We start from the raw sequence: 14,566 nt of genomic DNA on the forward strand, positions 1-14,566 counted from the left end.
CAGACACCTACATTAATTATAAACTGGTTGGCCTATTAGCTCAAGCTTCTTACATCTTACATTAACCCACAATTCTTGTCTGTGTTAGAGACATGGCTTGGTACTTTTATCAGTGGGCATTCTCATCTTGCTTCCTCTGGGTCTGGGTGACAACTGCAGATTGAGCCTTTCCTCTTCCCAGAATTCTTTTATTCTGGTCACCTTGCCTATACTTCCTGCTCAACTACTGGCAAATCAGTGTTTTATTAAAGCAATAGAAATGACAAATCTTTACAGGGTACAAGACCATTGTCCCACAGTATAGGGTCAGTGTCAAAATAAATAAATGAAAGAAAATAATCAGAATAATAAGAAGTAGGTATAGGACTGCCAAATTCTTCTTTTTTCTTGGTTTTGAGACAGTCTTGCTATATAGCTCAGGTTAGGCTTGAAATCAAGATTTTCCTGCCTCTTCTTCCTTTATTTCAAGACTGTGGGCCTATGCTACCACATCTGAAAGGTTCTTCTTTAAAGAGTCATTGAGTATAAAATAAAACTAATACATATACCAGTCATCTTCCTTTATCATTGTCCATTCACACATTGTATGTATGTATGTACTACATACATATGTGCGTATGAATGTATGTATGAATGATTTTTTTTTTGGATTTTCGAGACAGGGTTTCTCCATAGCTTTTGGTTCCTGTCTTGGAACTAGCTCTTGTAGACCAGGCTGGCCTCGAATTCACAGAGATCCACCTGCCTCTGCTTCCCAAGTGCTGGGATTAAAGGCATGTGCCACCACTGCCCAGCCTTGTACGAATGATTTATAAACAGGATCTCACTATGTAGCTTTGAATGGCCTAGAACTCACTATGTCGACCAGATTGCCCTCAAACTTACAGAAATCCACCTGTCCCTGGCTCCAGAGCACTGACATCAAAGACATGTGCCTCCAATGTTTGATCACACACAGCATTTAAAATATAAATAAAGGAAGGGAAGAAGGAGGGGAGAAAATGAGGGGGCAGAAGTACTTGAGGGAATGGGGTGGTTGAGATGGAGGAAGGACAGAGAGGGAGAACAAGGAAAGAGATATCTTGATTGAAGGAGCCATCATGGGGACAGCAAGAAACCTGGCACTATAGAAATACCCAGGAATCAACAAGGATGACCCCAGCTAAGACCCTAAGCAACTGTAGAGAGGATTCCTGAGCTGGTCTTTACCTGTAGTCAGATTGATGACTATATTAAATGTCATCGTAGAACCTTCATCCAGCAACTGATAGAAACAAATACAGAGATTCACAGCAGAACACTGGGCTGAGCTTCCAGCGTCCAGTTGAAGAGAGGGTGGAGTGCTAATATGAACAAAGGGGTCAAAACTATGATGGGGATAACCACTGAAACAGTTTATCTGAACTAATAAGAGCTCATGTACTCTGGCCGGACAGCAGGGAAACCAGCATAGGACCAAACTAGTCCCTCTGAATGTGGATAACAGTTATATGACTGGAACAGACTCTGGGTTCACTGGCAGTGAGACCAAGATTCATCCCTATTGCTTGTACTGGCTTTTGGAACCCATTCTCTCTGGAGGGATACCTTGCTCAGCCTAGATATAGTTGGGAGGGCCTTGAACTTGGCTCAAAGCAATGTGCTAGACTTTGTTGACTTCCCATGGGAAACCTTACCGTCTCTAAGGAGTGGATGGGGGTGTGGAGTAAGGTGGAGGAAGTGGGAGGAGGGGGAGAATAGGAACGGGGATTAAAATATATGCTACCATGACTAACTATAAAAATAATTTTTAAAAAATAAGTAAATACATAAATAAACAAATGATAAAACAGAGATATAACCTTGGAGTCAAAGAGAGGGTCTCTGGGGTAAAATAGTCAGAGAACAACCATTAAAAAGTAAAAACAAAGATATAATAATAAACACTGAACACAGAATTTTCAACAAAACAGTGCTTGTATACTGCAGGTTCTATTAGTCATCTTCTTTTACATTGAATAAGTTTCCATACAAAGCTGGGCACTTATGTTTGACAACAAACTGGAGGCTAAATATACACTGTATTCAAGAAATGTCCTGCTAAAGTTACCACCAAACATCTAGAGTTACGAATCAGAATAAAAAGCTGAAAACAGGGTCTGTCAGAGCATTGCACTGCACCTGCAGCTCCGAGAAAGGGAAGGGGCATTGGAAAGCCAGACTTCCCCAAACCTCCGCCCTCTCTCAGGCCATTTCCTTCCTGTCTGGACACTCCTTCCTCATACAAGGGCTATGACTGGCAGGCAGGCAAAGTGCATCTCGTGACAAAAGAAAAAGTGAGCCAAAATTTGAAGTTAAACAAAAGGCTTGAAATCTGTGGTGTCACAGAGCCCTAACCCAGCCTGGCTCAGGGTCCCTCCATCCTCTGGAGGAATGTGGGGGTGCTACTACATCTTTATTTACATTTTTGAGATTGTTCCTAGCCCAGATAGACTTTGACTTCTTCTGTAGCTGAGGGTGACCTTGAATTTATTATCCTCCTCTGCTGCTGCTTGCCTCTTTTGAGTGCTGGGATCACAGGTGTGCACCACACTTGGCTAAAGATTAAACCCAGGGACTCCTACATGCTAGGCAAACACTCTACAACAGAGCTGCATCTCCAACCCACAGAACTGCTATTAACTAGGACTTACATAGCTGCAAACTTACTATTTTGTTAAGAAGTTAATTTTAGAAAATGGGTACAAACTGTTTCTCTCATAAATACACAAAGAAAAGAGATTTTGTGTTGTGATATTCCCTCCTTCATTTTTTTTTTGAGACAGGGTCTCATTATGTATTCCTGGTTTGTCTAAAACTCACTATATAGCCGAGGCCAGCCTCAGGGAAATCCCTCTGCCCCAGCCTCCTGAGCACTGAGATTGAAGGTGTGTGCACTCACATCTTGATAAAATTTCCTTTGTTGCAGAAAATGAAGCCAGAAGCTGTTTCATTGTGTGTCTGGACTTGGGGAGGTTTCTTGCATTTAACTTACAAATCTTACTTGAGTAGCTTTTATTACATATTATTTTGTCTTGTGAAGACACGTACAGAGGTGCATCCATCTTATGAATGAAAGCACACATCTCAGGGCATCTTTTCCGGCTTGTACTGGTTTCATCACCCAGTTGGCTCCCTCATTAATAAGCTGGAATAAAACTATGAGGTATGTTCAGTAATTATATGAGTTAGCTCTTTGAAAACATTTGAAAATTGAACTGTGGAGAGGACACAACGGTGTTCAACTTGGCTTTACTGTTGCTGTGAACAACGCCACAGTCAAAGCAACTCGGGGAGTGGTTTATTTGCCTCATGTCCTAATCCATTACTGAGGGAGATCAGAACGCAAGGGAGGAACCTAGAGGTAGGCACCGTGAAGGGTGCTGCTGGTTGGCTTATTCTCCAGGGTTGCTTAGCTAACTTTCTTGTACAATACAGGACCACCTGTTCAGAAAATGGTGTCTCCTGCAATAGGTTGGGCCCTCCCATAACAATCAGTCAAGACAGTTGTCCACAGACATGGCCACAGGTCAGTCTGTTCTGGTTAATCGCTCGAGATCCCCTCATCCTAGGCAACTCTTGGCTCTATCACGTTGAAATTAAAAATTAGCTTGGATAAAAAGCATGTGTGCTTTTTTGGTGTCTACTCAAAACGACTGTGGAAACCGGAACCCTAATTGTTCAATACAGAAAAGAAAACATGCATGACTTTGATCAAGGAGACACCATTGTTTTAAATCTCATCTTGGCATGAGGTTGAGACCCTTTCCCCAGAATAGATATGACAAGCTTTAGCCATATTTTTAAAAATAACTTAGGTATGCCATTCTGAATGATATGCTCTTTTGCCACTTTCTTTTTGTCTCCTATGGAACAATTTACGATATATGTTCAGTCATTTTAGACTTAACTACTTTTCTCCAATCTTCTCCTTTTGGATTCTTCTGGCCATTTATTTTTTGTCTGCATTTCCTCCTCCTATCTCTTTCTAACTTTCTTTAGTTTTTAATGACCACTTTTTAAAGCATGGCTTGAATTAGCCAAGGGTTCCTCTGTAAAATCTTTGATGCTTTACCCACTACCTATAAAGGAGATATTTTCCTCCCAGCTATCTTTTCTTCCCTACTTTCTACTCTGCATTCTCATGATCTGACTCATTATCAGATCACATTTTACAATCATCAGGTCACATGTATCTCAGTATGCCACATCCCTTCACTCCTGTGCTCCTGGGAAATATTTGTGTCTGAGAAAGGAATAGACTTGGGTAGTAGATTAGGTTAGATCAGAGTGCCAACTCCTCTATGAGGGGACAGGTCTTGAGAAAGTCCTCAACCTTTTGAGATCTTTGTTTTGCAATCTGTCAGCTCCTGATGATCTCATTTCAGTCAAGATTAAGGTGGTACCACTGATAGATCTTTACTTTTATTCAGGCTGTTATTTATTCAATTAGCATAGCTGGGTAATAAACAGGCAGGCACTCATGGTGCATTGGTGTACAAAGCCCTGGAATTACCAAGTTAATACCAGATAATTACCTATTAATCAAAGTCCCCTTGGCTAACATCAAGATGCATGTAATTCATTTAAAAACAATTCAGTATAGAGGGATACTCTGTGAATGTCATTTGGACAAGTTACTACATAGTTGCATGCAGCATTCTGTTCAAGGATGCTTATTCCAGCATTGCTCAGCCAGCAGGTTAGCATGGACCCAAGATGCCAAAAAAGCATTATCACTAGGTTCTTCTGTTAGCTTCATGTCTCCCAACACAAAATGCTTTTCGTTCAGTATGTTTATCAGCCTTGTAATCCCAAATATCCAGGAGTCTGAGGCAAAAGGATGGAAATTCAAGGCTCACCTGGACTACATAAGAGAGTTCAGAGTCAGTCTGGGCAACTTAGGGAGACCTTGTTTGAAAGGAAAAGGAGGGCTGGGGATGTAGTTCAGTGGTAGAGTTCTTGCCTGACATATGTAAGGGCCTGGATTCAGTCTTGTGTAATGTCACTCAAGAACAAAAATGAACACGGTGAGATGCAGCGGCTACTTTTGCTTTGATATCATGATGGTGGGATCCTGGGTTTCTGGGGGACTTGCCCCAGTGGTCTCTGTCTCAGTGTGTGTTCTGTTGTTGTGAAGAGAGAACAGGACCAAGGTAACTCTTAGGAAAGAAAACGTTCAGTTGGGGGCCTGCTTAGCCCATTGACATCCTGGCAAGAAACATGGCGCTGTTAGTAGCAAACAGTTCCACTTCCTGGTGACTAAGCATCCAAATATATGAGCCTATGGGAGCCGTTCTCATTCAAACCACAATACCTTTTAATGTATGTACCGGGGTGGGTCTGAGTTCAAGTTTATGCTTCGGGATTGTCTGCAGAGAGGGGGCTCAGGATTGCCACTTCCATGACAAACTCTAGAACCACAGTCCTCCACGTAAATGCACCAAGAGAATTCTGCACTCAGCTTTAAGTGATTTTTGCCTTGAAACAGTTTCCTGGAAGCAGGTAGGTTTTAAATCTTTGATTAAATTAATCATGGCCTCTGGGACGGCTCAGGTGTCTCTAAAACTTATTAATAATTTCCAGTCGAGTGACTTCTCATTGTTTTTAGGATGACAAATAATTCAACCGGGCTGTGCGATTTGCCCCATCACTCTGAGGGCTGAGAGTGGAGCGTAGGTTCACCGGAGAGGCGACTGTCCCGAGAAAGGACTGTCACACATGCCCTTTCAATGTTTCACTGCCCCAGAGCTGTCCCTCCATGACCAGTCAACCTCCTCTATCCTTGCACTTCCTTCAACCTTGGCTTTGGCATAGTAAATCCCCCGGGATCTGGCTGGCACTCTGATGAGCTTTCTGCTCTCCCATCAGCCGGAGACTGCCAGCACCCTCCTGACTGTCAAGTCACTGAAGAACTGCCGTCATTCCACCCAGATTTGAAGCATGAGTGAGCACAGTTGAGACTTGCTTCTGCTCACAAATCTCTGCCAGCATTTGGCAGGCAAAGCCAGTGCAAGGAATCAGAAGCAGACTTTCGTTCCCCTTCTAGAACAACGTGGACTTCCTCCAAGGCGGAAGCCACACCCGCGTCTGTGAAATTCAGTTAGCGAAAGCAGCTGCTGGTCACTGAGTCCAGAACAATGCATTGTGGTTTCCCATGTTTTCTCCATTATCTTTTGAACTAAGTAGAGAAGAAACATAATTAGCCTTATAAGATGATTAGGAAATCAGCCCATGGGGAGATCAAGAGAGCTGCAAAGTTCACTTAGTGCATTTGAAGGAAATCATTGGCGTACAAAGATCCTGCCCCTCATCACCTGGCCTTTCCCATTTACCATTCTTCTCATCTTCTGCCCATTTTAAAAATGAATTTCATAATCTTATGATAAAAGCACACAGCTAATACAGAAGGCACAGGTAAAGGTTTAGGAACAACTTTAAACGCTGCAAAGTGAGAGGAAAAGTAGCCCTTGACATGGAAGGTCACAGTTACCATGGTTGAGCTCCACAGATAGTTTTAAGCTCTCTGGTTTCCAACATGAAAAGGAGTCAAGGAGGCTGGAGAGACAACTCAGAAGCTAAAGTACTTGCTGCTCTTCCAGAGGACCCGAGTTTGGTTCCCAGAACCCAGATTCACATCTACTTATAATCCCAGTTCCACAGGATCTGACCCCTTCTTCTGGTCTCCATGACCATTTCGTTCATGTGTACATACTTGTACACACACACACACACACACACACACACACACGCACGCACGCACGCACGCACGCACGCACTCACGCACGCACAATTTTAGAGTAACCAGTTCAAATCAGCGGTCTCCAATTGCCCAAACTTTATATTACTCTTCAGAACACAAATGTCCGAATTTCTAGTCTACATCCTAAGCCAGTATTCAACTGCTACACTGAAGAAAAAGGTAAAAATGTAATTTTTTTTCTAGCTTCTTTTATTCTTCAAGAACTAGGGGCATGGCAATAAGTTTCAGTTCAGTAAACAGTTGTCATGGTTGGTTTTAACTGTCAACTCGATACCACCGAGTATCACTTGGGAAGAGAGTCTTAAGGGTGGTCGTCTAGATGAGGTTAGCCTGTGTCTGTGGCTGTGGGGGTTTGTTTGGATTACACTGATTAAAATAGGAAGACATAGTCCACTCTGGGCGGCCCTATTCCCTGTGTTAGTAGTCCTGGGCTCTGTGGAAGTGGAGAAGTTAACTGAACGTGAGAAGCATGTGTGTGTATAGTATATCAGGCCCAGACCTGCTGACCAACAATAAGAAGCAAGACCACTGCAGCTGTGTTTATTTAGGTCGGCTCTGACCCTGTCTGTCTACTGCTCACCCCCACTCAAGGACATTTAAAATTGCCCAGTTTGAGAGCGCTTTATTGTGTTACATTGTGTGTGTGTGTGTGTGTGTGTGTGTGTGTGTGTGTGTGTGTGTGTGTGAGTGTGAGTGAAAATGCCCACAGAGATCAGAGGGTATCAGAAATTCTGGAGCTGGAGCTACATGTGGTTGTGACCCACCACCAAGATTGCTGGGAACCTAACTCAGGTCCCCTGAAGAGCAGCAAGCGTCCTTAACTGCTGAGCCGTTTCTCCCACCCTGTGCTACCTTTGAAAAAATGAAGTCCATTAATACATAATTTTCAGAAAAAGCCCATTCACCCTTTTTTAGGTCTACAATACTATGAATTCGGAAAAATTTCTATAAGCATGTAGCTATCACCTCAAGCAGCATAGAACGTTTTCCTCACTTGTTTAATCCATTCAATAGCCATTTCTCTCTCCCCCTCCTAGGCTCCTGCAGCCTGAACGTACAGAGGCACCCAAGATGTCTGTTTCTGCACCTGCCTTTCCTTAGATTAAACGACCTGAAACCAAGTCATGTTGCTGTGCTTGCTGCTAATTTGTCATCATTATTGGATTTATTCCACCATGTAGCTCGCTCCACCCCAATTTCCTCATGCGTGGCCCCCTCCAGCATGTGGTTAGAGGATTGTTTCTAATTTGGGCCAACAGAAGTGAACACTTGTTGAGATGCTTTTCTTCTTTCTCAGGGGGGATATGTGTGTTGGTGAGTGTTTTTTTTTTCAACTCGACAAAAGCCATTGTCATCTGGAAAGAGGGAACTTCAATTGGGAAAGGGCCCCCATCAGATCAAACTGTAGACAAGTCTGTGGGCCTTTTCTTGATTAATGACTGATGTGGGAGGGCCCAGCCCCTGTGAGCAGAGCCACCGCTGGACACGCAGCCCTGAGTCTTACTGAAAAGCAAGTTGAGTGACCCAGAGTGAGCAAGCCAGCAAACAGCATTGTTCCTTGGTCACTACTTCAGCTCCTATCTTTACGTTCTTGCCCTGCTTGAGTTCCTGCCCTGACTTCCCTCAAAGATCAACTGTGATTGGGGTGTATAAGCCAAATAAAACCTTTTATCCCCAAGTTGCTTTTGTTCATAGTGTTTATCACTGCAACAGAAAGCAAACTACAGTGCTCAGATGTCAAAAGACAGGTTAGTAAGAGAGGCGAAAACCAAATTACTTGGCATGTCACTGGAGGGTTCAGAATGAGAACCCACACACTCCGAGTGGACGGTTTGTTTTCATGTGTAGGATCAAGACAGCCAGCAGTGTTGGCATGTGAACAGATGCAGAATGAGGCCACGGGAAGAGTCTGACAGTGTTGGCATGTGATTGGACACAGGATGAGGCCACGGGAAGAGTCTGACAGTGTTGGCATGTGAGTGGACACAGGATGAGGCCACGGGAAGAGTCTGACAGTGTTGGCATGTGATTGGACACAGGATGAGGCCACGGGAAGAGTCTGACAGTGTTGGCATGTGAGTGGACACAGGATGAGGCCACGGGAAGAGTCTGACAGTGTTGGCATGTGAGTGGACACAGGATGAGGCCACGGGAAGAGTCTGAGAAGGTAGATTAGCTATTTTTCACATCACTGTGATCAGATACTGGACATAAGCAAATGAAAGGCCAAACTGTTGGTTTGCAGTGGGAAGGCAGGAATGTTATGGCATCAGCGTGACAGGAGTGTGAGGCAGCTGGTGATAACTGCATCCATAGTCCACAGTCATCAGAGAGAGAGGGAGAGGGAGGGAGGGAGGGAGGGAGGGAGAGAGGGAGGGAGGGAAGGAGAAAGACAATGCTAGTGCTCAGTGGACAACTCTCCTTTTTACTCAGCCCCCAGGCGTGGGAAGGTACCCCCTCAATTTAGAATAAGTCTGTCCACCTCAATTAATTCAGTTTAGAAACAGACTCACAGACATGCCCAGAGATTTGTCTCTTAGGCGATTGTAGATCCTCTCAAATTGACAGTCAATATGAAACACCAGAGTACGTGAGCACATCATGGTTTGCATATGGGAACTTTCTTCAGCATCACCGTGTATCCTTCCTGCATCCTAGGGACAGGGCAGGGCCTCTCTGTAATGGGGATTTATTTTGAACATTTTGGGATATGAGTAGATATGCTGTAGAGTTTCGTTATGGACAACTAGGAGTGAGAGTGGAAAGCAAAGGTGAAATTGATATTTTTTAGAATTCCCAGGGGTCCTTCTTATTTTCTCCAATAGTGCAATACAATGCATTTGTTCTTTGATCCATGGTGACTGTCATGGATAACGGGTAATTGCTCTTTCTCTTTCCCCTTCTCTTATCTTCACAGCTGTCACCAAGGCCTCCTGTCCAACCACTGACTGCAGCTGCTTTAAACAACAGCCAGAGTTAGTTCATTGAACAGCTTCGGAACCCTCCAACCTCAGATCAGATCTTTGTGGCTGAAGCGATGGCTCACAATTAGGAGCACATGATGCTCTTACTGAAGACCAAGGTTTGGTTCCCAGCATGCCCCCAAAAACCTGGGTTTGTTTACTGAAGACCAAGGTTTGGTTCCCAGCATGCCCCAAAGACCTAGGTTTGATTGCCAGTACCCACAAATGGCAGCTTCTAATCATCTGGACTCTAGTCCCAGAGATCTGACACCCTGTTCTGGCCCTTTGGGCAACAGGCACAAGCGAAGCACATACAGGTAAAACATTCATATACAAAAAATTGATTTTTTTTTAAAACCTGGCTTCTAGCACTAGACACAAGGAAAGTACACAGAGAAGTTGGTCTGTGCTCCAGCACTGAGTCCCTTCATAAGGAGGTCTCAGAAGTGCACTCTTTTTATTTCAAACTGTTTCGAAGGTAAAGCAGGCTGGTGGCCTTCCAGCAGCTTCCCTGCCAGATGAAATGTTTTAAATGAAATCTGTCCTTTTTGACTGCGTGAGTCCATTTAACATAATCCATCTTAATTATTGTCAATCCTAAAGAGAGAAAACTAGGAGAATATAAAATTGGATTTATGCTTTGCTGATTGGCAGCTGGTTTAATGTCTGCCCGAGCCAAGTTCAGAGGGATAGGAGAACCAGTTGTGCAGCCACCCCTTCTGGCTCCTGGAAGCTGTCCCAGCTCTAGGGCCAGCTCACTTCATTATTCTGTTTAGGGGAAAAGGCTCCATAGACACCAGCCTTTCCCCGGCATCCTAAGAGTTTCCCTTCAGCAATGTTTATCAACACCCCTTTGTAGGAATGCTTGCTCCAAGGAATTAAATGCTGCTGACCACTGGTCACCTGAGAAGGACTGTTTCCCTGTGCTTAGCCATGTCCTGCCAGCCTGGGGACCCTGATCCTGGGATTCACAGGCATGCACGGTAGAGATGGCCCGTGCAGCATTACTTCCTATTGGACAGTATTCTAAAAGGGACTGCCTTCTCTCCATTTCTGTCACAGTCCGTCAGTTTGTTCTGTCTTCCCCTCTCTTTCCCTACACACACACACACACACACACACACACACACACACTTTGTTGGAGATACCACTTGTAAAACCTGCACTTTCCAACAACTCCTAGCCTTTTTTCCAGGGAACTTTGGTCTCCTTTTGTGTCAAAAACCTAATCTAGCCTATGATGCCCTTGCTCCTGTGTCATGAAGAGAAAATTTTTATTCACTGGGGGAAAACACACACACACACACACAGACAGAGAGAGAGGGAGAGAGGGAGAGAGGGAGAGAGGGAGAGAGGGAGAGAGAGAGAGAGAGAGAGAGAGTCAGATGGCTGCTTGAGACATCAATGACAGCTGGCTGGAGGTGTGGTAGACAGCTTGCTTAGCATGCACAGGGCCCTACATTCGATCCCCAGTACGAACAACAAAATACAAAAGCAGTGGCACCAGGGCTCAGAACTGTGCGTGGGGCTGATCTTTGCCTGGTGGCCTCCTCTGTGTGAGACATTCACCTCTTCAGTGGCTGACCCACTTTTTCTGAATCATATGACATAAGGCACGAGGTTCCTGAAAACATCCTGATTTTCAACTTATAGCTACAGGTGTTCTTGAGACAGAGGGCGCACTGCCTTCCCTTGTATTCATTGAAGAAAATCCTAAGGAGGAACTTAGATTGGAGATATCTACTCCTGTGGGTCCAGGGCAAGCAAACATCTATACTTGGCCAATTTAAACCAGAAAGAAAACAAAACAGTGTACACCAGCTGATGGCTGGGGACTCTTCACTAACTTGGAGCTGTGTGGTAGATACTACTACAAATAATTTGCAAATATTAACTCGTCTATTGAATGCCATCACATCTCTTTTAAAATTTATAATTTTTATGAAGAAACTGAGGCATAGAGTTATTAGGAATTGCCCAGGGTAGCTAAGATCCGGAAGGAATGAGACCTGTACATTTAGCGCTCTTTCTGGGTCCTTCTCTCATCAATTCTCTTCTTCTCTGTGATTTTTATCCCTTTACTGTATGCATTTTCATGAAATGTCTACCATGGCGATCTTGTTGAGCAGTTCTCTGCCCTTCCTTAGCTGATGGACAGATAATCTCCATCCATCTGAGACGCCAGGAACTGGAAAGTATTGGCATCTCACAAAGGAGCAATCTATTTTCCTTTCTCAAATGTGTCACGTGTAGTTAAATGGCACTGACTTGTGCCCCTGTTGACCGGATTTCACAAAGATGGCCTGTCAGAGGCCGCAAGAGCATTTGAGGAATGGGTGTCATCTCTTTGGAGATATTCCAATTACCATTTCTTGCAAGAAACCCAGCTTCACCCCCAGAGATCTGTGACCATCAGGAAAAGTGCCCAGGCTGAAGGGACATCCATCTCCCTTCCCAATGGGACACCACCATTTTTTCTAACTTGCTCATCTGGAGCCATAGAGAACTCTAACCAAATAAAAGGGGAAAGGAGACAGAGAATAATCCACAGTGACTTATGCATCTTCCTCCATCCATAAATAACTTTATATTTCAGTTCTGGCAGCCGTGCTGAGCCAGAAGGTAATGAAGCATTGTGCAAAGCCCATCTGTTGCTCATAAGGGGAAAGGCCAGCTTTCCCGAGGATGAATCTAGAGTGTGAGCCCTGTTATTCTTAATAGCAGTTACACATCTAATTGGTCATGCTGAGAATAGGCTCCATTATCTGTTTCTTTCCTTGTGGCCAGATGGATGTGCGTGGCTACTGTGCAATGAAGAAGAATGGACCTAGAGAATATGAGAGCGGGAGCGGGCAGCACGGTCCGCACAGAACTGACAGTTCTAATGAGGACAGAGGGTGCTTGTCTGCGGGCCTGATTTAAAGTTGTTTTCCAATGAACCCTCAGGGCCTCTTTCCAGGCAAATGCATCTACACAGAGTTATGGGGTCTGGTCCTCTGGATTTAATAGTATATCATCCCAGTGGGACTCCCTAGACTCATAATTAGAGAAATTTCTGCCCTCCCTCACCCTGCCACTTTCTTGCATTTCTTCCATTGATCCTCATGATCGCTTTGAGATTTCTCACAAATGGGTGGTAGAAAATGCCAGCTGAAAGTCATTCCCTCAGGATTCCACTTTACTGTGGTGGTAGGATGTCCGAGTCATCAAAGGTAAGCTATGTCTTTAAAAAGGAATTTTAAAAAGATTATTTTATACATATATTTTTTTTTCTGCTACAGGCACATGTACCACATGTGTGCAATGCCCATGGTGGCCAGAAGAGGGCAGAAAGTCCTCTGAAACCGGAGTTAAGGGTGGTTGTGCGCCACAATATGGGTGCTGGAACCAAACCTGTGTTCTCTGAGAGAGCAGTGAACACTCTTAATGACGCTCTCCCTCTCTCTTCAGCCCCTCATAAGCCTTATAGTATACACTGAGTTTCCCTCATAGAGGATTTAGGTTGGGTCTAGAAAGTTCTTCAAAGATAAATTGAATATGACAGATAATCAAGCTTTGTAAGTTCTTGATGCCAAGTCTTAAAAGTCTTCTGGTATGTTCAGTGTTATGAGTGTTAGAAAGATAACCTGACAGCTCATTTTCAAAGGTGTCTCAGGCCAGCTTAGGCCCGTGTAAAAATGAACACACCACACACAGACCCAACTACAAGTTCAGAGTAATATGATTACTTACTATCAAGTTTGCCAGCCAGGTCAAATGTCTGAAAAGCTTAAAATAAACAGGATGTAAGAGATGAACTCATGCAGGTTTTGGCTGAGAAAAAGACAAATGTAAGCAACAGAGGGAAAGACCGATGAAGATGACATATGAGAGTATAGGCTCCCAATTATTATTATTATTAAATTATTATTAAAAGGGAGGAAGAGCACTGCTTCCGGTTTTCTAAACTGTTCTCCACACTCCATCAGCAAACCCACCATTTTAGGCTAATGCCCAACTTTGTGTAATCATTAAACAAACTTCTCCTTTGTTGCTCTGAATTGTCAATACTCTTATTGTGAAGTGAGAATCAATGTTTTCTACACAAGGGATATGGTTGTTAGTTAATTTTCTTATTGCTCTAACCAGATTCCTGACAATAAACAGCTTAAACAGGGTTTATTTTTTTCTCACAGTGGTAGAGTACAGTGTATAATAGCAGGGAAGACATGGCAGCTGGAACTACTCGTGGCTGTGGTAGGAGGAGCTTCAGGCTGCTTGCTCAGGTCTTGAAGGACCAAGAGGCAGAAATCAAACAGGAAGTGGGCTGGACCATAAAATCTCAAGGTCCTCCCCCACTGCCCCACTTCCTCTATCAAGTCTCTGTCTTAAAGGGTGCTTAGATCCTCCCATGGCAGCACCCTAAGCTGAGTACTGGAGACAAGATACATTTAAAGAATGAGAGAAGAGAGAAAGGGAACACATTGAGTGGAAGGTCACAGTGGTCCATGTAATGACCATCATGTGACCCTGTCCACTCCTCTTCCACAGTCTCCAGAGTCCCACATGGTGGAGGGGATCAAGGAAGACTTTTCAGGAAATATTATGACCAAGTCCTGGAATGATATGTCAATCCACCCCACCCTAAGGCCCACACACTTCCACTTTGTTCTTAACAATAGAGTACATGCCTGGAGAGAAGAGAGTTGGGTTCAATAAACACCTGGAATGGCCAGTGAACACCTGGAATGGTCAGTGGGTCAGTGAACACCTGGAGTGGCCAGTGAACAGGTGGAGCAGTCATTGAACATGTGGTCAGTGAACACCTGGAACAGCCAGTGAA

The sequence above is a fragment of the Microtus ochrogaster genome, chromosome 5 (genome assembly GCF_000317375.1).
Source record: "Microtus ochrogaster isolate Prairie Vole_2 chromosome 5, MicOch1.0, whole genome shotgun sequence".
In the NCBI taxonomy this organism is placed as follows: Eukaryota; Metazoa; Chordata; class Mammalia; order Rodentia; family Cricetidae; genus Microtus; species Microtus ochrogaster.